The following is a 20,585-nucleotide window of genomic DNA, read 5'->3' as shown; positions in this document are numbered from 1 at the left end:
CCCCACGTTGGCACCCTCGTCCTTAAGAAAGAAAAACCTCCATAGAAAAACAGGAGGCGGGGGACTCTTTCTCCCCCTCCCAGTGTCTGTGCTGGGAGCTATTTGCTTTTCTGTAATAAAGACTTTTGCTTGCTTGCTGCCTGTGTGTTCGTGATGTCCACTCTTCAGCTCCGTGAACAAGAACCTGGATTCTGGTTAACATCTTCCTGGTCTCATGGTTACCCCAAGAGACTGTTCTGGGGAAGAGAGTCAGGGGCTTATACGGACAAAAAAACCCACAAGGTGGTTAAAAGCTAGTGAGAACTGTGACTGACTCTGACATGGGTATGAAAATATTCGTCCTTAAAGAATCACAAGTTGTTTTAGGGTAGGGGTCCAATCAGTAGATAGACTGTCACAAGTTATTTTAGGGTGAGGGTCAAATAAGTACCTCGAGTTTCTGGCAGGTGTTCTGGGTGACTTCTTCAGGTTAAAAGATCAGATTCCATCCATGCATAAGTCACACTTAATGGCCTCCCAGCTGCATTTTAGAAAACTCTCTTAGCAATACTGACTCCATCTTGATTTTCCTTTCCTAAGGGTTCACTCAAGGTCTTAGAAGTTGTTTTCATTTTGATTTAGAAGAGTGGTGTGTGTGTGTGTGGGGGGGTGTAATTCAGTAAATGATTCAGATTTTGATAAAAGGAGCGTTTCATTCATTTAACAAATATTTACTGAGTTTATTCTTGTGGAGGGGCAGGCAATAAACTCTAAGCATAGTAACTTGATAATTTGTTGATAGTGTCTGTCATCTACCTATTGCTCAATCCATCGTTAACAATCCACCTAGAGTGTGAAAAATGCTACAGAAAAGAGAAAATGAAAGTGGGGCAAGAAGTTCCAGGAGCGTGTGTAGATATGGACGGCATATTCCAAAGGAAAGGACGGGACAAGGAGGGGTTATGGAAAAAGTGAATTTTGAGAAAAGACGTTCAACAGAGGAGGAGGCAAGAAATGTGGTATGTCTGTAGGAAGAGGGCTCCAGACAGGGGGACTCAGCAGTGCAGAGACAGGGAATGTCGGAATTGTCTGAGGAACAGTGAGGAGACATCAAGGCACGTGCTCAGGGTAAGAGTATGGGGAGTGGGAACTAGGGTAGTGGTACAGATGTCAGTGGGCACGGATCCAGGTTTTGTGGGGCCCGAATCTGGCCCATTTCAAAGAAAGAATTCAACGGCCCAAATACCAACAAGGCCCCACCTCAGAGATTTATGGAGAATGACAAAAGACACTGCAACAAATCACAAACCTCAAAAAGCCAACGAGCTGCCACAAACGTCCAAAATCCTCAAGTACGGCGTGGCGTTTAATTGGCTGTGCTGCATTTTCAAGGATGTTCCTGATAGGAGAAAACGTCTGTTTTGACAAGCACTGATGTGAATAAACCACTCTGTCTACGCTTTTATATGTCTGGTGATTAGAAGAGGTTCCCACGGTCTAGCTTCTGGCACCACACCATCCGTTTCCGTAACTGTTTCTCTTCCACTGCCTACATTCTTGCAGGTGCCAGGAACCAGGGCACATGTTCATATTACCAAACAGTATTTGGCCTTGATCTTCTTGTTCCAACTCCAGGTGAGTCAACAGAGTGGACATGAGGAGAATTTCTGGAAGCGATTCCTTACATGGGAAAGCTAGAAGGAGCTTACCTCCAGGGAGGACTGTGAACCAGAGACATACATCTCAGAAATCCAGACTAAATATATCCTCAACTCAATAGTCCTATGGCTAGATTCCAAACACCCACCTGGCCACCCCACTGAAAACTCCCTCTGGGGCAAAGACATAGTTGCTTGGGATGGAGGAGCAGCTCTGTGAGTTGCTTGGCAAGGAGCTCACAGAGAATTCCATAGGATATGGTGAGGATTCTGGTAAGTGCAAGAGAGAGCCTTTGATAGTTTTGACTATAGAAGGGACATGATCTGACTTACCAAATTTTATAACTTTCCCCCTACATTTTATGATGGCTTAGATTGGGGTTGTTGGGCTTATCTTTGCAGAAACTGTATTATAATAATCGTCTGCCAGGTGGCAGTTCAGGCATAGTTGTCACTGCCTGCACAGAGGAACTTGCTCAGGAAAGTTCTTAGTGTCTTCCCTTTAGGCAAGTTTTGTGCATTATCAGTACTACCCGTGTAGAGTTTAACTGCGTTTTAAAATGTCTTCCAAAAGATTACATGATCGGGAGTTCCTGTCATGGCTCAGTAGTGAACGAATCCGACTAGGAACCATGAGGCTGCGGGTTCGATCCCTGGCCTTACTCCATGGGTTAAGGATCCGGTGTTGCCGTGAGCTGTGGTGTAGATCGCAGATGCGGCTTGGATTCCAGGTTGCTGTGGCTGTGGCTGTGGCGTAGGCTGGCAGCTGTAGTTCTAATTGGACCCCTAGCCTGGAAACCTCCACATGCCATGGGAGCGGCCCAAGAAATGGCAAAAAAGACAACAAACAAAAACAAAAGATTACATGATGATTTGGGACTGAAATGAAAAGTTAAAGGGCAACAGAAAGCAGCAGTGTAAAAACTTGATACTAGTGAAATGAATGTTTATTATTGGAGGAATGAGTTAAAGTCTGTGATTTCTTGCAAAGCAATTACCAAGTAAGTGCCTTCAAAGACCAAAGAAAATATACCAACAAGTATAGAGTAGATGGACTTGGGTTTTCTTCTGTTCATGATATACACCGGAAAGGACTGCCTATCATTGCATTAAGAAATGAATCTGGATGCACTAAACAGTGTCAAGGAGTTCTCCTGTGGCACAGTGGGTTAAGGACCTGGTGTTGTCCCTGCTGTGGGGCTGGTTCAATCCCTGCTTGGGAACTTTCACATGCTGCACTGAGGCCAAAATGAAATGTCAAATATACTGGAATTGTGAAGTATCTTCAAAGCAGGCAGATTCTGGCGAGACTAAGGGATGTTTTGCACAAAATTATTAAGGCAAAGTGTCATAGTTTAGTTCATGGCAATGTCGTGTACTTTACTTATACATAAAATGAGGCTGCTTCTTACAATTGATGGTATTTTAGGTTCAATGACACATGGTAAGTTTAACAAGATCACTCTCACTACTTGGTTTGAAATAGACCCTTACTGGGGCAAGGATAGAAGCAGGGAGGCCACAGATGACTCTGGTGATCCAGGAGCCTTGGATGGGTGGTACCAGTATAGGTGGTGAGAAGTAGCCAGCCTTTGGATGTATTTTGAAGGTAAAGCAAGTAGGACTGGATATAGGGTATGAAGGAAAGAAATACGACAAGCATCACTTTAAGGCTTTGGATTTGAGCAACTGGAGGAGTGACAGTGACATCAGCACAGATGGGTGCATAGAACTTGGTAGAGGAGATTGTGTTGACATGATCAGAACTTCACTCTTGCACAAGGAATGTTTGAGATATCTGTTAACAGGTGGGAAGGCAGAATATGTGGGTCCAGATGCTGGCAGGTCAGTAGTCGAGGTGATGGAGATGCGAGGTCTTCTACGGATTCCTACACCTTCCTCATGCGGTAGGAAGCAGGTCACTAGCTGGCAGAGGGGGTGGGCGAGGGGGTGTTGGAAGCTTGGAGGGAGAAAAGTAGGTATAAAATAGTCATCTAGGACTTTGCTACCCGCTGGTCACCCGTGGCGTAACTTACCCGGAAGCCTGTTAGAAACACAGGCTCTCATACTCCATGGCCAGGTCAGAAAGTGCATTTATCAGGATCTCGGGGGATTTAGAGCCCACTGAAGCTGCACTTACACTTTAGGGGGCGTGGCTAGATGGGGGAAGAAAAGCCTGATGGCCCAGCTGCATTAAGGGCCCACTGGAGGCTTGCAGCACAAATTTCCAGAGAGACCTATCTGCTTGGAGGTGAGCCTGACTCCAGCCAAAGGCACTATGGGCACAGCTGCAGGGGAGGCAGAGAGCTGGCTGGGATGAGGGTTTTGGTTGTTTCAGGGACATACGTTTGCATAAGAATGAGTCAAGGGAGTCAAGAATATAGGAAATGAAACGTGTATAGACATGGTGGCGATACAGATAATTTTTTTTTCTTACTGATACAACTGACTTTTTCCTGATAGGAATCAACATTTTTACATGATACACATTTAAAGAACCCTGATTTATATGCTATTGGGTAAAACTTTACTTCCCCCAGGGTGTTTATTTTTAGCAGAGTTTTGGTGAAAGTCCACCTATTAGTAAGATGCAGAGAAATGAGTGTTTAATGGTGTAACATGAGAAGCTTCAGTCAGTTAGGACTAAGGAACTTGCTGGTGTACACTGAAGTGGCACCTGCAATTCAACAGAGTCCCTCACGAGGTAGCGTCCTGATGTCTGCCACATGACCCCCAAAGGTTAGTTCTAGAGGTGCAACTTCAGGCATGGATCTTGCCAGTGAAGAGGTTTGTCTCCACATGGAGCGCCTGCCTGTACGAGGCGGCGTTAGGAAAGGAGCCCCCAGGGCTTGGGAGCATCCCCAGGTTCCTGGGACAACACCCAGAATGAGATTCCCAGACCCGGGCAGAGGGCACTCTTGTCCTTCCTCTGGCTGTCCGCTCAGCAGCCTCCAAGCCATGGGCACAGTGGGAAATGTCTAAATGAAGACACCCGCAGGGCCAAGCATTTTAGAGTGAAAAGAGATGCTCTAATCTCAGTTTCAATGTCGCATGCAGCCTAGAGACACATGGTCATCCAGCTGTGTGAAGACTTCTGTTATTGGGGAAATAGTCTTGCCCATGTCAGCTGATTCCATAGGTGGGCTGTCCTAACTCCTCTTTATATTGTCTCTGCATCTGCCTCCCTAAAGCTGCCTCCACTGGTCTCTGTTCTGCTAAATGGAGCAAAAGAGACTCACCAAGACTCATTTCAAAATTATCAAAACCTCATTTCAAAAATGATAAGAGTGCTCATATATCAATGTCACTGTAGCAGTGTGTACTACCTACTGCACTTTTATTTATTCATATCTGCATTAGAATAAGAACCTTAGAAGTGTATACATTTTCCAAATGATGTTTGATGGGTTCAGAATACCATGGCGGTTCTACATCCATTGATCTGGACATGACACACCCATTAATTTAGAATAAGTTTCCATTAGTTTTTCCAATGGCTCAGTTAACACTGTTAATTTATATTGAGCAACAAACCTCCCTGGGGGTTTTTCACATTAATTGCTGTCAAGCTGGGTCTCCTCCACCCAGCATAGTAATTGATCTTTTGGCCTTTAATGCAAAGTTCTTGTTTTCCCTTAATAAGCTCCACCTTGTTGGTTTCACCTCATCATTCTACCCCACAGGGTTCCATGACACTTCTGATGGTATTTTCTGAGGTTTCCGCCAACTGTCCTCGGCTGCTCTGTCTTCTGCAGAAATGAAAATGTAGCTCTAGATCTAAGACTGGTACCCTTAGTGAGGTTTATTTGCAAACTTGGCCTTTGGCTGCTGTCTGGGAGCTTGGATTGGGGGAAGGTTTTTTTTTTTTTTTGTATTTTTATTGGAGGGAGTGGGATGGACTGGGAGTTTGGGGTTAATAGATGCAAACTATGCATTTAGAGTGGATAAGCAACGAGAGGCTGCTGTACAGCCCAGGGAACTACATCCTGTCACATGTGATGGAACATGATGGAGGATAATGTGAGAAAAAGAATATATATGTGTGTGTGTGTGAGACAGAGAGAGTGACTGGGTCACTTTGCTGTACAGTAGAAATTGACAGAATACTGTAAGTCAAGTATAATGGAAAAAATAAAAAATCATAAAAAAATTTAGAAATAAAATTATAGTTGATTTACAATGTTGTTAATTTCTGTTGTACCACAAAGTGATCTAGTCATACATACATACATACATATATATATATATATATATATATATATATATATATATATATATATACACACATTCTTTTTTAATATTATTTTCCATCATAGTCCATCTCAGGAAATCATATCTAGTTCACTGTGCTGTAGGACCTTATTGCTTATCCATTCAAATGTATTAGTCCACATCCACTAACCCCAAACTCCTCATTTATCTTCTCTCTCCCCTTCCCCCTTGGCAACCACCAGTCTGTTCTCTATGTTTGTGAGTCCATTTGTTGTGTAAATTGGTTCATTTGTGCCCTGTTTTATGTTATCTTTATTTTTTTCTTTGGGGCGCACCTGCTGCATATGTAGTTTCCCAGGCTAGGGGTCAAATCGGAGCTGTAGCTGCCAGCCTGCACCACAGCCACAGCAATGCCAGATCCAAGCCACGTCTGCGACCTACACCACAGCTCACAGCAATGCCAGATCCTTGACCCACTGAGTGGAGCCAGGGATCAAACCCACATCCTCATGGATACTAGCAGGGTTCATTGCCACTGAGCCACAATGGGAACTCCCGTTTGTGCCATATTTTAGATTACACATATAAGTGATATCATATAGTATTTGTCTTTCTTTCTGAATTACTTAGTATGAGAATCTCAGGTTGCATCCATGTTGCTGCAAATGGCATTATTTCACTTTTTATGTCTGAGTAGTATTCCGTTGTATATAAAGAGGTACCACATCTTCTTCATCCATTCATCCATTCATCCATTGGTGGATATTTAGGTTGTTTCCATGTCTTGGCTATTGTGAATAGTGCTGCTATGAACATACAGGTGTGTGTATCTTTTTGAATCACCCACCGTCTTGTCTGGATATATGCCTAGGAGTGGGATTGCTAGATCATATGGTCATTCTATTTTTAGTTTTCTGAGGAACCTCCATACTGTTTTCTATAGCAGTTGTAGGGGAGGGTTGTTAACACTCCCTAATTGATAAGGATGTTCGCTGTGCCTGGACTGTTTATACAAAAAATGTTTTTTTGCTCTGGGTACCTCCTCTTCTTCTGGAAGTCCGTGTATTCTCTCCTACCTGATAGGCAGAGTTTGCCTAAGTGAGCGAAATCCCTAAACCGAGTCTCAAATGGTTTCTCTGGGCAGAAACATCACACACATGCTGCTGCTTTTTAATTGCTGGGGGAAGAAGATGTTCTGTGCCACCCCCTCATGGGAGGCAGAGAGCATAAGAGGTCTACACATGGCTTCCTCCAGACTCCACCTGTGCCGTGTCCCCTTAAGATCTGGCCCTGTATTATTACTACATTGCGCTGATAAATCCCAGCCCCGACTACAACTACATGCTGACTCCCAAGAATCCGGTTCTATGAGTCCTGCTAGTGAATCTTTGAACATGGGTGCAGTATTGAGGACCCCCGGCATTCCTCCTGACTTTGAACTACCCACAGATCTAAACTGCCTGATTCTTACTGTCAAGCAGGGGTGGGAGCTCAAGGATGAATATGACAGTCCATCCGTTATAAGCTTGAGTCTGTCTTCACTCATTTGGGGTGACTACTAATGACACTGAATGTTTGATGATGGTATCCACCACGCAATAAAGCAGCACTTCCCAAATGTGTTCTGACAGCTTCCAGCCGAGAAGACTCTCCAGGAATAAAAGGGCGTCAATGTTGAGTATTTTTTATTTTTATTTTTTGTCTTTTTAGGGCTGGACACACAGCCTATGGAAGTTCCCAGGCTAGGGGTCGAATTGGAGCTACAGCTGCCATCCTATGCCACAGCCGCAGCAACACCAGATCCAAGCCATGTCTGTGACCTACACTACAGCTCATGGCAATGCCACATCCTTAACCCACTGAGCAAGGCCAGGGATCGAACTTGCATCCTCATGGACACTAGTCAGATTTGTTTCCTCTGAGCCACGACGGGAACGCCTTAAGTGCTTCTTAGAAGGCAGTTGATTCCACTTTGAGTTTCTCAGCAACACACAGCAGGGTCCATAACTGACACATTCCCTAAGCATAGGAAGATGTAGCTTTTCTTTTTATGACTCTTTCAAATACACAACAGAAATACAGATAATATAACAATTACTCATCTAACACCTACCTAGATGTATTAGATGTTAACATGTTGTCACACTTGCTCCCGCTCTCTTTAAGAAGAAATGAAATATTTTTGCACCAGTGCCTTCTTTTGTATGCCTCTTCAATGGCAGCCCCCAAGCCCCTTCCTAACAAGAATATTACCTTGGGGTTGTAGGGTATATTTATTGCCTATGTTTTCACAAGTTCACCATCCACACATGTAGAAATATTTTAGATGGGCTAATCCTTACAGAAGTGTTATTGTGCTATAATGTGATTATTTCCCATACGTTGCCTTTTTTATTTTTCTTTTTCAGCTGCCCCCATGCCATATGGAAGTGCCTGGGCCAGGGATCAAATCCAAGCTAGAGCTGCGACCTGTGCCGCGGCTGCAGCAACGCCAGATCCTTAACCCACTGCGCCTCCACAGAGACAAGCTGGATCGTGAACCCACTGTGTCACATTGGGAACTCCCGTGAGTTGCTTTTTTGATGGTACATTTCGCCATGTAGATTTGTGTAGTCTTGGCTCATATATTTTCACTGATCTATATACCATAACGATCTCACCTTCTTTCTTAAAATGTCTATTCCCAAGCTAAGCCTATGTTTAACATGTTAAGAGTCTCTGGGGACGGGTCTCAGCCATCAGTATTTTTTCAAATGTCCTTCCCCATTCAATTAGGCTTTTATTTTGTAAGGCACCAGAAATCTCTTTTTGCTATTATTAATGTATGAGGGGCCATGTTAGCATTGACATTAAATTAGGGAGTAACAATATTTGATTTGTGGCAGAGGATGGGCGTGGACTGGCAATGAAAATAGTTTTCATTCACTTCTACCCCCACCCCCTCCTTAACCACAGTTCTTCCTCCTCTAACAATCTTACATTAATTCACCCAAGAAGTTCTCATGTCAAATACACTCTAGTTTGTATTTTCTTCTTTCCTTTCCTTTCCTTTCCTTTCCTTTCCTTTCCTTTCCTTTCCTTCCCTTCCCTTCCCTTCCCTTCCCTTCCCTTCCCCTTCCTTCCTTCCTTCCTTCTTTCTTTTTGCTTTTTAGGGCCACACTCATGGCACATGGAGGTTCCCAGGCTAGGGGTCGAATCGGAGCTGTAGCCGCTGGCCTACACCAGAGCCACAGCCACGCGGGATCCGAGCCGTGTCTTCGACCTACACCACAGCTCGTGGCAACACCAGATCCTTAACCCACTGAGGGAGGCCAGGGACTGAACCCACAACCTCATGGTTCCTAGTCAGATTCGTTAACCACTGCACCACAACGGGAACTCCTAGTTTGTATTTTCTTAAATTGAGATTTCCCAGGTTTCAGAATTCTAGAATATGACTCTCTAATATAATCCTTCTCTGTGGTAGAATTAAAAAGAGTTTTTTAACTCTTTTACATAAGCATTTTTATGTATAGCAATGAAACATCAATATGCCTTCCTCAAGTAAACTATGGATGAATTTTTCAAAATGTAAAATCTCATTTCTTTCATGGAGTTTACACTTGAAGTTTACCTTTAAGAGATAATAGAGATAAATGACAAGGTCCTACTATATAGCACAGGGAACTACATTAAACATCCTGTAATAAGCCATAATGAAAAAGAGTATGAAAAAGAACACACACACACACACACACACACACACACACACACGTATAATTGAATCATTTTGTTGTATACCAGAAACTAAAACAACATTGTAAATCAATTATACTTCAATTAAAAAACAAGAATAGAGCACAGTGAATTAAAAAATAGTACTATATGGATCTCAAGCCATCAAAATATGCCTGTCTTCCATCTGGGGATCAAAGATGTAAGAGCCTGCTTCTATAATTATGTTAAAAGAAGACATAGGACAAAGTGCAATAACTGCTATACATAAGTACTAATAAAGTACAAAGGGAAAACAGGAGATTGAGAGATTATGAGCAGGAAGAGCAGAATAAAGAATAATTAAACCTTCCCCAAACCCAAATACACACTGTCTACAAGAGATTCACTTCGAATATAATGATATAGGTAGGTTAATAATAAAAGCATGCAAAATGATATACCATATAAACACCATTCAAAAGAAAGCAGGGGTGATTATATTATCAGATAAAATAGACCTTAGAGGAAAAGTATCGCCAGGGATAGTGGGACATTATATAACGAGAAAAAGATCAATCTACCAGTATGATATAGCAATCACAGCATACAAGAAAGGTGCAAAATACAGAAAACCAAAACTGACAAAACTTAAAGAGAAATAGGTAAATCCACAATCACAGTTGAGGAGCTCAACACCTCTCTTTCAGTAATTGATAGAACCACTAGAAAAAAAATTAGCACGTATATAAAAGAACTGAACAACAGGAGTTCCCACTGTGGAGCAGTGGGTTAAGGATCTGGCATTGCCTCTGGGGCAGCGCGGATTTGATCCCTGGCCTGGGAATTTCCATACACCATGGGTATGGCCAAAAAAAAAAAAAAAAAAAAAAAAAAAAAAAGAACTGAACAACAACGTCAACCAATGGGATTCACCTGACATCTACAGAACATTCTATCCAACAACAGCAGAACACCCATTCTTTCCGAACACACAAGGACTATTCACGAAGGTCATATCCTGGGTCATAAATAAAACAGTAACAAATTTAAAATAATTGAAATCTCTGATGATGATGGCATTAAACTAGAAATCATTAACAGAACGTTAACAGGAAAATCTCCAATCATTCGGAAATTAAACGCCACTCGTCCAAACAATTCGGTGAGAGGAGGTCTCAAGTGAACTTTCAGAAAGTGTACTTGTGAAATTTAAGTGTGTTCCATCTCCCCTAGGCGTCCTTCCTTTCTTGCTAACCCTTTCCAGTGAGGTCTTGGGCATAGTTTGTTGTTGTTGTTGTTTATAGTTTTGTATTTTTTTTTGAGAGTATTGTTGATTTACAGGGTTGTGTCAATTTCTGCTGTACAGCATAGGGACCCAGTCACACATACACATACATTCTTCCTCTCATACCATCTTCCATCATGTTCTATTTGAATGTGTGCATGAAACCACTTGAACTGATCTGTCCAAATCACTGAAGCAACAAATTCCTTGCCATCTGTAAAAGTGACCTGGATAAGGCTACACACGTTAAGTCAGTACTGGCCCTGGTGCATAGGAATGGATGGAGATGCATAGAGAGAGCATGAGAAAGAGGATACTTCCCAGATCTCGAAGGGAATATCTGCTTGTCGTGGAATTATAGCCAATGAAAAACGGAGACAAAAATGCAGAGACACATCCCTATTCACACCCCTCGCAGATTCTGAGCACGACTTAGCCATATTCATTTCTAAAATGTACTGAGGACTAAAAGCAAGTCAGGGAAAAGAAGGGATGAATTAGGGACTTGATCTGACTTTCCGACAATCCTTTATTAAGCTCCTACTGAATAGTGTATTAAGCGCTGAAGAAGCCAAAAAACAAAAAACAAAAAACAAAATGAAAAACTAAATAGGAAACATATCCTTCAGAAGCCTTATGGTCTAAATGAATGAAATAGTAGAGAGGAAATAAAGGCAGTGGTAATCTACCATACAATCTACCAAAATTAATTACAATTCCTTCTAAGAAGATTATAGTTACAAAATTATTAATCAGGCAAATCCCAAGCATGAAGCTAACAGCAGGGATTTAAAAGGGAGTTGAGGACCTAAAAGGGAGTCAGAGTGTGAAGCGGCGATTTTATGAAATAAAAGTTAAAATTATTTGTTACTTGTATGAAGATCAAGTGGAATGAGATGCAAATATTTTTCTTATTGTTCTTGTATCCCATGTATATTTCTGGCCCTATGCAACTTTTACTACAAGAATCAACAATTAATGATGTTAAAATAACATCAAATTTTCTGTTTCTCTTCCCTTTCCCAGTTTTTAAGTACACAAGCTAAGTAACTCATGTATTGTTGTTTAGAATATTCCAATGTGTAGTAGGAACTAGGTCCCTTGAGATGCAAATATGTATAAACATATTGCTAAATATAGGACTCTTTCACTTGAAGTTCTATTCCAAGATGTTATGAGTTAAAAGAAACTTGGAACCATCAAATTGAAGCTACTTTTTACTTTTATTTTTGTAAGGAACCTTCATTCTGTTCTCCATAGTGCCTGCACAGATTTATGGTAAGGGTTTTTTTGTTGTTGTTGCTGTGTTTTGGTTTTTTTTTTTTTTTTTTTTTTTTTTGTCTTTTCTAAGGCCGCACCCATGGCACATGGAGGTTCCCAGGCTAGGGGTCAAATCGGAGCTATAGCTGCGGGCCTACACCACATATACAGCAACTCGGGATCCGAGCCGCGTCTGAGACCTACACCACAGCTCACGACAACTCCAGATCCTTAACCCACTGAGCGAGGCCAGGGATTGAACCTGCAACCTCATGGTTCCTAGTCGGATTCATTAACCACTGCGCCACGACGGGAACTCCGTTTTGTTGTTGTTGTTGTTTTTTGGGGTTTTGTTTTTGTCTTTTTAGTGGCAAACCCATGGCATATGGAGATTCCTAGGCTAGGGGTCGAATTGGAGCTGAGCCACCAGCCTATGCCACAGCCACAGCAATGCCAGATCTGCGCAGTGTCTTCGACCTACGCCACAGCTCATGGCAACACTGATCCTTAACCCACTGAACGAGGTCAGGGAATGAACCTGCATCCTCAGGATTCATTTCTGCTGAGCTATGACAGGAACTCCTGAAGCTACTTTTAGGAGTGTTCCTGTCTTGTAGACATTTGCATGCTCACTGTTTATAATAAAAATAATTGTTAAGATTCATACATAACTAAATTTTAAATCTTTATAGCATGATTCTGCATTATTAATAATGAATAAATATACCAGTCAGAATGGCCATCATCAAAAAGTCTACAAACAATAAATGCTGGAGAAGGTGTGGAGAAAACACTGTTGGTGGGAATGTAAATTGGTACAACCACTATAGAAAACAGTATGGAGGTTCCTTAAAAAATTAAATATAGGAGTTCCCATCGTGGCTCAGTAGTTAACGAATCTGACTAGGAACCATGAGGTTGTGGGTTTGGTCCCTGGCCTCACCCAGTGGGTTGAGGATCCGGCGTTGCCGTGAGCTGTGGTGTGGGCTGCAGAAGCGGCTCGGATCCCTTGTTGCTGTGGCTCTGGTGTAGGCCAGCGGCTACAGCTCCGATTCGACCCCTAGCCTGGGAACCTCCATATGCGGTGGGAGGGGGCCCTAGAAAAGGCAAAAAGACAAAAAAAGAAAATTAAATATAGAACTACCATGTGACTCAGAAGCCCTACTCCTCGGCCTCTATCCAGAGAAAACTATAATTTGAAAAGATACCTGCACCCCAATGTTCACTGCAGTACTATTTACAGTATCCAAGACATGGAAGCAACCTAAATGTCCCTTGACAGAGGAATGGATAAAGAAGATATGGTACATATACACAATGGAATATTACTCAGCCATAAAAAGATGAAATAATGCCATTTTCAGCAACATGGATGGACCTAGAGACTCTCATCCTGAATGAAATAAGTCAGAAAGAGAAAGACAAATACCATATGATATCACTAATATGTGGAATCTGATAAAAATGATATAAAATGACTTATTTATAAAATAGAAATAACTCCACGGATTTTTGAAATCAAACTTAGGGCTACCAAAAGGGAAATGTGAAGGAGGGCAGATAAATTAGGAGTTTGGGACTAACACATACACACTAGTATATATACAACAGATAACTAACAAGGACCTACTTGATAGCCCAGGGAGGTCTACTCAATGTTCTGTAATAACTTGTATGGGGAAAAAGAATGGCGATATATCTATCTCTATATCTATATATCTAGATATATAGATATATCTGTGTAACTGATTCACTCTGCTGTAAACCTGAAGCTAATACACCATTGTAAATCAAGTATACCTCAACACAATTTTAAATCAATAAATAAAATTACATAGAAATATTTAAAGTATTTTCTTTTAAATAAAAGCCTTATTAAAACTCGGGGAAAAGAAGACTTAATAGAGCATCTCAGTTTGAAGTTAATTTAGGGCTATCATTTTACTGCAGGTTCAAATGCTGGATACAGGAGTTCCCGTCGTGGCGCAGTGGTTAACGAATCCGACTAGGAACCATGAGGTTGCGGGTTCGGTCCCTGGCCTTGCTCAGTGGGTTAATGATCTGGCGTTGCCGTGAGCTGTGGTGTAGGTTGCAGACGCGGCTCGGATCCTGCGTTGCTGTGGCTCTGGCGTAGGCTGGTGGCTACAGCTCCGATTCAACCCCTAGCCTGGGAACCTCCATATGCCGCGGGAGCGGCCCAAGAAATAGCAACAACAACAACAACAACAAAAGACAAAAAAGACAAAAAAAAAAAAAAAAAAAAAGGCAAATGCTGGATACAGTTTATCGCGAGAGTATTACAAACATGATTTTTGTTTGTTTGCCAGGTGACCACCTGATCAAAGGTGATCTACCAGGACCTTTCAGGATTGGCGTTGCACCTATTCTCCTGCCGAGGAGGGTCCGGTTACTTGCCTGATACCAGTACACCTTCTTTGAGAGGTAATTCCTGGTTTGATACTGGGCACTGGTTGGCACAGAGAGACATACTGGCTAACTCCTACTAGCCTTCAGACCTTAAACTTCTCTTTCTCTGGTTAGTCCCAGATGGCCTCCTTCGCTTGTGGGATTATTGGCCCTACGTCAGGTGAGGCAGGGGATGACTTGGTCACCTGGCCCTCATCATCCAGCAGGCTAGCCTGGGCTTGTTCCATGGTTACAGGATTCCCCTGGGCAGCAAAAGAGGGCAAGTGTTTTTCAAATCTCTATTTATGTCACATTTGCTATTGTTCCATTAACAAAACTAAGCCACCCAGACAAACACAGAGCCAACAAGGGGGCGGCGGCGGTGGGGGTGGGGGCGCGGGGGAATGCTCCTGGGTATAGAAAAGTGGGAGGAAATTACTGCAGTCTTTTTTACAAATACAGGCAGACCTCAGAGAGCTTGCAGCTTCAGCTCCAACCCTGCAATAAAGCCAACCCGGCAATAAAGCGATTCACATGAATTTTTTGGTTTCCCTGTGCATGTGAAAGCTATGTTGACATTATGCTGTAGTCCACTAAGTGTGCCACAGCATCTGTCTAAACAGCCTTAATTAAAAAATACCTTATTGCTAAGAAATGCGACCGTCATGGGAATCTTCAGCGAGTTGTAGTAGAAACATCAAAGATCACGGGTCACAGATCATCCTAACAAATACAAGAATGATAATGAAAAAGTGTGAAATACTGCAAGAATGATCAAAAAATGACATGGAGACATGAAGTGAGCAAATGCTGTTGGAAAAATGACGCCAATAGATTCGCTCAATGCAGGATTGCCACAAAGCTTCAATTTGTAAACGGTGCAGTTTCTGGGAAGCACGGTAAAGAGAAGGACAGTAAAATGGCATAGGCCTGTAATTTTCCATAACCATTATGGCATTTCTAATAATAGGAACTCGTCTTCTGAGGTGCTAATGTTAAGAGCCTCAAAGTTTTTTTCTCCCTCTACTTTTCTCTCATTTAATTAGTTAAATAAACTTGCATTTTGTGGGGAAATCATTTTCTCCCAATACTTATAATAATTTTGCTATCAATCAAAACAATAATCACAAACCTATGATTTTTCATTAGTCGTATTTGAAACCTAAGGAAAAATAACATAATTGACAAACTAAAATATTAAACTTACTTAAAATCCCTTATAACAAAATCCCACGTAATAGCTCAGGAATACATTTCATTGTATGTTTTCTGACAAATATGCAACGTGTTCGTCACCGCAAAGTGGGAATGTTTAAAGACCTGGAAAAAATATTAAGCAGCACTCCTGTTTTAGGTGGCTGTGTATATGCTTCTTATCTGAAGCCGGCAGCAGGGGAAATAAATGGTTTTCCCAATGACTGCATTGTCAATCTGCCTCCTTTCAGCTAACTGACTGATTTCTGTCACTGTTGCCCCCCCAAGGGGTCACTTGCACTGACCGTGGAGACTGACAGTCTCCAAGCACCACCGCTTCCTATAACCACGGGTTGGCGCAACCCTATAAGGGGCCCTTCAGAAAATGCTGAACAGGGACCCTTTCCTGCCAGGAGAGGCGGACTGGGCTGGCAGTGTGGCATTGCAGAGAGGCATACTGTCAGTCCTCACTCAGATGAGCTTTGTAACAATTCTGGGCCTCAGTTGATTCATCTGGATCACAGGAGCCTGCCTTTAAGGTCTTCCCTCAACCTGGGGCTCTGGGTCCATGTGAGCTCTGCCCATATCTAAACGCCACACTCTATGGACCGTAGAAATGGGGGAGGGGCCCTGAACACCCCCAGTTCCGGTTAAAATGGGAGGCAGGAACAATCACAACCAGTATCTGGTAACATGTTTATCCTTCTGCAGAGACAGATCCAAAGTTCAAGTGACACAAGAATGACAGCAGTGTAGGCATCCAAAACTTCACGTGCACCAAAAGGTTACCATCGTCCGGGATGGTGGGTGTTGGTCCATAACTGAGCCTTGATTGTTTTTGTTTTTTTTTTCCTGGGCAGCATCCCCTCGTGCCAGAAATGACCGCTCCCCTGCTTTCTGAAATCGGTCAGGCTGATTGGGTCAGGAGGGAGTCTCCCTCACATTTGCAGGCTCCGGCCCCTTTAAGAATGTGTGCGGGTTTTGGGTGGGGCTCGTCCTCAGCGAGATGGGGCTTCCTGGGTCTCAGGCACTGGGACGCCTGCTTGGGGGGCTGCCCGCTCTCTCTCCCGCCTGTTTCTGACCTGCATGCACGCAATTGCACCCCTCCTCGGAGCAACCCCCTTTGGCACCCGGGCCAGTCAAGCCAGACAAACTGGGAGTAAATGCCTCATCTCCAGGTAAATTCCACATCCCCTTGTATTTCCCTCTCTCACATCTTTTTCTCCATACGCCTCAGGGCTTCTGTGCTTTGTCAGTGTAACGCTGCCTGAGCGATTTTAGAGCAGACCCGGGAGGTGCACGTCTCACAGCCTTTAGAGCTGAGTCCTAAACTTTGAACTAGGATGTCGGTGTCCCATCCTTCCTCCCTCCCTGCCTGCCAGTCTTGAAAGCATGGAGAACAGAGAGCCCTCTAGTTCCCTGTCATGTGAAGCTATGTGTTCCTGACCACACAGGAACTTCACAGCATGGTTATTTGGCATCAGTGTTCCAGGCTGCATCTCTCCATGTGAGTTCCTGAACAAGAGCTGTGGCTCTCCTGGGGAAAGGGGAGCTCCTCAGGAATACTTTAAGCTGCAATACTTTAAAACCCATCTTAGAGCAGCTTAAACAAAGATGAAGTTTCTGTTTCTTCCATAACAGAAAGTCTGAAGGTATGTGACTGCTGGCCTTGACACAGAAACTGGACACTTTCCGAACCAGCATCTTGTACTCATTTGACTTTTTCCTCCTGGTTGACGCCCTGTGATTATACCATGGCTGCCCCAGCTCCATCGCTTCCCCTGACCCAAGGCGGTATAGAGAGAGGATTCAAAAGTTAATGATTCCCAACACGGGGTTCCAAAGCTAAGTGATGTAGGGGAGGAAATTAATTTTCCCTCTTCCTTTCTAGGTTCTTGGATGAGAACCTCCCTGTAATAAAAAACAGATTAGGAGTTCCCGTCATGGTTCAGTGGTTAACGAATCTGACTAGGAACCATGAGGTTGCAGGTTCGATCCCTGGCCTTGCTCAGCGGGTTAAGGATCCAGCGTTGCCGAGAGCTGTGGTGTAGGTCGAAGACACGGCTTGGATCCCGCGTTGCTGTGGCTGTGGTGAAGGCCGGCTGCTACAGCTCCAATTAGACCCCTAGCCTGGGAACCTCCATATGCCTCGGGAGCGGCCCTAGAAAAGGCAAAAAACAAACAAAGAAAAAAAAGCAAAAAACAACAAAAAATAAAGATTAATAGGAGAAAAACAAAGGAAAGCTGCATAACCTGGTCACCTCCTACAGGCATGGGAGAGCCCTAGGAAAACTGAGTAACTCCCTGAATGGCCCAAGCCAGCGCCTTAAATCTCATCTCCAGCTAAAGACGAAAAACAATATTGGAGGGGCAGGGGAGCCAGGTTTTGGAAGCTATCAGGCAAAGCACAGTAAACATGGGTAAGGTTGTTATCCAGACTTAAGTCCTTGCCTTCTCCATGGATAAGGGTTTCTAGAGATTTCTTCCTCCTCCTCTTCCTGGTGCAAAGAAGATACCCTTACAAATGGATGTTCACTTATAAAGGTAAATTGCCCTCACAAAAGGGTAACTTCTACTCAGTGTTTAGAGCTTCTATTGTGTTTGCAGCTTCTCAAAAATAATCAGTCTAAAATAATCCGTATGCCCAAGAGTTATATTCGGGAGTGGCATATTCTGCTTCACTTCAGCCACAATGAGCACTTTGATTCTCTGAGTCTTATTCATCCAACAAATATTCACTGCTCTGTACTGAGACATAGACACAGACATACATTAGCAAGACGGCAATCATCGTTTTTCTCAACAAGCATATATTACCAGTTTTATTTTTTTTCTTACAATGTCTTTTATTCTGATGAAGAGGCCATGAACACCCACAAGGAAGAAGTATAAAGAGTATTGCTCATCATTCATCACACACAGTTTATGTCACAACCTACTGCAGTCGCCCGCGGACAGCCACGGAGGGCAACTCGAGATGAAAAAACAGGATGAGGCCTCCTGTGCTTTGGCTCAATGGCTCCTAGATAGTTAAGGTACATATCTCAGGGAGAATTTCAAGGACCCCAGATTCTTGTATCTTCCCATACATAAAACACTAAAATTACTCACTGGAGATATCTTTTCTTTGTGATCCTCAGTAATCTTTTACCTAGATGTATGCTTGACTGCATGTATTTCTCCGTCAAAAAATTCACATGTTCTGGCTCCTCCCCTCCTTCTTTGGAGTTTACGCAGAGCTCCTGAGTGGCCGCCTCCCGGGCTAGAGTTCTCAGTAAGACCCTGAATAAAACTGAAACTCACAACTCCCATGTTGTTTTTTTTCGATCAACAGTATGAAAGTAGATACCAACCACTTTTTAAAACGTACCATTAACTTAGATAAATAGACAAAGTCTCTAAAAGTTTAAAAAATACATTTTTTAAAAATATAAAGAACATAAAAATATTTTATATCCAGAGGAAACTTTTTTTGTTGTTGTCTTTTTGCCATTTCTAGGGCCGCACCCATGGCATATGGAGGTTCCCAGGCAAGGGGTCCAATTGGAGCTGCGGCCGCCAGCCTACACCAGAGACACAGCCATGCGGGATCCGAGCCGTGTCTGTGACCTACACCACAGCTCACGGCAATGCCAGATCCTCAACCCACTGAGCAAGGCCAGGGATCGAACCTGCAACCTCATGGTTCCTAGTCAGATTCATTAACCACTGCACCACGACAGGAACTCCCAGAGGAAACTTAATTCAAAAAGATACATGCACCTCAATGTTCATAGCAGCACTGTTCACAATTGCTAAGACATAGAAGCAACATAAATGTCCATTAAGAGATGAATGGATTAAGAAGATACACACACACACACACACATACATAGACACAGAACAGAATACTACTCAGCCGTAAAAATGAAATTTGCCATTTGCAGCTACACGGATGGACCTAGAGATGATCATGCTAAGTGAAGTATACCAGGTGGGGAAAGGCTTATATGATATTACTTATATGTAGGATATAGAACATGACATATATGAACTTATTTGCAAAACAGAAATAGACTCATAGACATGGAAAACAAACTTATGGTTACCAAAGGGGAGAGCAGGAGTAGGGGGAGAGATAAATTACGGGTTTGGGATTGACATATACACATTACTGTGTATAAAACAGACAAACAACAAGAGCCTACTATAGAGCACAGAGAATTATACTCAGTATCTTGTAATAACCTATAATGGAAAAGCATCTGAAAAAAAATATATGTATAACTGAATATATATATATGTGTGTGTATAATTGAATCGCTTTGCTGTACACTTAAAACTAATAAAACACTGCAGATTAACTACACTTCAACTAAAACTGGTTTAAAACATTTTAAGACAACATTAAAAACTATTTTAGATGGGGAGTTCCCACTGTGGTGCAGCAGAAACGAATCTGACTAGTATCCATGAGGAAGTGGGTTCGATCTCTGGCCTCACTCAGTGGTTTGGGGATCCAGCATTGCCGTGGGCTGTGATGTGGGTTGCAAACTCAGTTCGGATTCTGCGTTGCTGTGGCTGTGGTATAGGCCGGCAGCCGCAGCTCTGATTCGACCCATAACCTGGGAACTTCCATATGCCACAAGTGTGGCTCTAAAAAGCAAAAAACCCCACAAAACCAAAAAAACTATTTTAGATGGCAAACAAGGCTTACTATTTCTGATGTAAATCAAATAGGTAATGTTCTAGAACACTGTATAGCACCCTGGTAAATCATTTGGATTTACAGAATACTCATTTGGCATAGAATTTGATAATGAGAAAAACCTCAAGTGAATTTCAATGCCGTTAATTCAGTGAAATTACTGCTACCTCATGTAATGTCCCTATTACTGTTGGCAGCCTTTCCCAGC

The 20,585-nt window shown here is 42.7% G+C and overlaps 1 protein-coding gene across 12 annotated transcripts in view; it reads right to left on the bottom strand.

Moving 5' to 3' along the window:
• PRRG1 (proline rich and Gla domain 1) overlaps positions 1-20,585 on the bottom strand; it is an 880,589-nt gene that overhangs the window by 181,836 nt on the left and 678,168 nt on the right. For 4 of the 12 annotated variants that reach the window (XM_085007674.1, XM_085007673.1, XM_085007675.1 and 1 more), the window contains one exon: positions 15,137-15,219. The exons of the other annotated variants lie outside the window; for them this stretch is intronic. The gene's annotated coding sequence lies outside the window, so the exon portion shown is untranslated. The remainder of the gene's footprint in view (positions 1-15,136; positions 15,220-20,585) is intronic. 12 annotated transcript variants of the gene reach the window in all.

This window comes from Sus scrofa, chromosome X, assembly GCF_054392235.1.
Source record: "Sus scrofa isolate SSC_HxYL_T2T_F1_AM1 chromosome X, Sscrofa_HxYL_maternal_Yorkshire_Landrace_v2.0, whole genome shotgun sequence".
Lineage (NCBI taxonomy): Eukaryota > Metazoa > Chordata > Mammalia > Artiodactyla > Suidae > Sus > Sus scrofa.
The sequence above is the reverse complement of the archived record's forward strand: the minus strand, read 5'-3'. Positions and strand labels throughout refer to the sequence as shown.